The sequence below is a fragment of the Tiliqua scincoides genome, chromosome 4, assembly GCF_035046505.1.
Source record: "Tiliqua scincoides isolate rTilSci1 chromosome 4, rTilSci1.hap2, whole genome shotgun sequence".
Classification (NCBI taxonomy): domain Eukaryota; kingdom Metazoa; phylum Chordata; class Lepidosauria; order Squamata; family Scincidae; genus Tiliqua; species Tiliqua scincoides.
The window spans coordinates 16,366,414-16,369,098 of NC_089824.1; the positions used below are offsets into that span (position 1 = coordinate 16,366,414).

The 2,685-nt window shown below is 44.3% G+C and overlaps 1 pseudogene; it reads left to right on the top strand.

The window, feature by feature from the left end:
* Positions 1–1,893: 1,893 nt before the first annotated feature.
* Positions 1,894–2,010, top strand: LOC136650538 (5S ribosomal RNA; annotated as a pseudogene).
* The last annotated feature ends 675 nt before the right edge of the window (positions 2,011–2,685 follow it).

Genomic DNA, 2,685 nt, shown 5'->3' on the forward strand with positions numbered 1-2,685 from the left:
AGATCTAGATACAGATAATTTCTGTATCCAGTCTTCTGATGATGATTTCATCCCTCACCATCATCTTTTCCGCTTTCTCCTTCTGTGTATCTTCTACTTGTTTCTTCACATCTTCCAATTGCTCCTTGCACACGTCTGTCTGTTGAGAGAGAGTCTTTAAACTGGCCTGAATCTGCAAGGACTAACTCAACTGCTGTCTTCTCATTGTGAGCAATTTTTCCAAATTTTTAAGGATCATTTGAGTCCAAATATCTGGAACAGGCTCCATCTTGCAATTTCTCTCTAATCCACAAGATGTCCACAGCATATTATTCTCCTTACTTCCACCACATGTTTTTTCAGAATTTTTCTTGCAGATAACAGTGTGGTTAATGGAGAAAACAAAACGAAAGAACAGTCTCAAGAAGACAAAACTCTTTCAAGTCTAATGAAAATTAAGTCCACAAGCAACTCTGGATTTTAGTCCACACACCAAATTATATATATAGTTATAATCCACGACTGATTTATTCCACTACAAAGATAAAGAGCACTTTCAACATCCTTAAAATGTTTCTCATTAACACCTTCAGTGTATCCAGGGCTTTTAGCCAAATCAGTCAATCAAAGCCGGGGGCAATATTAACACATACTTATCTTAAATTTCCAATTTAAACTATACTTCATGCTTTTTCTTCCATATGGTATCTTAGCATGGAGCCAGCAGCTTGATTGCAGACACTGCACCTCCCCAAGTATTGTCCCTGATGATTAGGTTTCTGAGAAAAAAGGCCTCCCACCCCATCCCTGGGTTGGGCTTTCAAAATCTCAGATACCTGCACCGTGGAAAGATCTTATGTCTCCAGATAAAGATCTTCAGATCCTCTTCAGACCTGCAGTTTTTGGGGAAAACAGACTGTCTCTCAGGAGCCCCTGGAGACATGTCTGTTCATCCATTGTTGGCTCCTCCTCCTCCAGAACACAGATATTTCAGTGTGGTTTGTTTCATTGCATTCGGCATGAAATTACACATTGATTGATATATAACATTCCCCTGGGGGCTGGGGGATAAGAATAAGCCCTCAGATTGGCTGTACTTGTCGTAAGAAGTGACTAAACAGCCACTGGGTAGATGGGACTCGTTAGCCTGGGAAGGCAGCTCATCTGAGAGAAGGAAAACTCTGATCCCAAACCTCCACCGCCTTGTGGCTACATCCAGTTATGGAAAAGGCTTCAGGAGTCAACCTCGAGGCAAAATCTGGAGCCGGAGTCCCTGAGGCAGTTCATGGCTGAACACAGTCACGTTCTGGCAACTCCTGCGACGCCACTGGAACCAACCGTATTGGCTTCTGCCTTTCCATTGGACCATTTCAGCGACGTGGAGAGGGGGGATTTGCTGCATGGGTAACAGCCTATCCTCCATACCTACTTTACCCAGGCTTCGCACACTGGAGAGGACACTCTGTTCCAGAACCACTATTCAGAGCGTGACACCATAGTCTTTCGAGACTGAAGGATGCCAACATGGATATATAACATGATGGTCTTATTCCTCCAAATTCCAATTTTAGTGATTTTGAATACTTGTAGAGTCTCTCACACACACACCCCGTGTCAACTTACTAACACCTTATTGCAGCAGTTCTCAAACTTTTAGCACTGGGACTCACTTTTTAGAATGACAATCTGTCCAGGACCCATTGGAAGTGATGTCATGGCCAGAAGTGACATCATCAAGCAAATTAAAATACATAATTATAAATAATTAAATTAAAATAAAAGAAATAATGAAATAAGGGGGAGCCAGTCCTGTTCCACCAAATGAACCTATTCTGAAGTCCTATTGTGGTCAATGGGGCTTACTCTCAGGAAAGTGTGGGTAGGATTGCAGCCTGTGAGCCCAATCCTATGCATGTCTACTCCCATTACCCTGCATATGCCTGATCTCGTCTGATCTCGGAAGCTAAGCAGGGTCAGGCCTGGTTAGTACTTGAATGAGAGACCGCCTGGGAATACTGGGTGTGGTAGGCTTATACCATAGTCTTTCAAGACTGAAGGTTGCCAACCATTTTTTTTTCTGAAGTAAGACCCATAGTGGTCAATGGGGCTTACTTTCAGGAAAGTGCAGGTAGGATTGCAGCCTGTGAGCCCAATCCTATGTGTGTCTACTCAGAAGTAAGTTCCATAGTGGTCAATAGAGCTTACTCTGTAGTCTGCCTGCAATTACACCCCCCAAAAAGAATCAGTGAGATTTCCAGCCCTCCCCAGTGCCCAGTTTAAAGTTCTTCTATTTTAGGCATATCAAGAAGAGGACCCACCTTACTTTTCAAGTGCAAAATAGAAAACTTTCCCCTTACCAGTTCAAGTCAGTTTCTGTGGGGGGAGGCTGCCTTCTGGAGCATTTGTTGTGCTCACGTTCCACCAGATTGGGACCATTCTGGTGTCCTCACATTCCCCTTTGCCTGGCCTGACCACCAGCCAAGGCACGCCTGCCTACTCATGAGTAAACATGACCGTGTGACTGAGTTTGCTCTCCATAGGGCTCCATAGACTCGCAGCTGGCAGGGAGGAACCTCCTCGGGTGTTTTGGGGGGGCTGCATTCATTGGATCGGGACCATTCTGGTGTCATTGGATTCCTCTCAGCCTGCCCTTTCCGATGGACTATGGCAAGTATGCCTACTCATGAGTAAATGCTCGATAATATA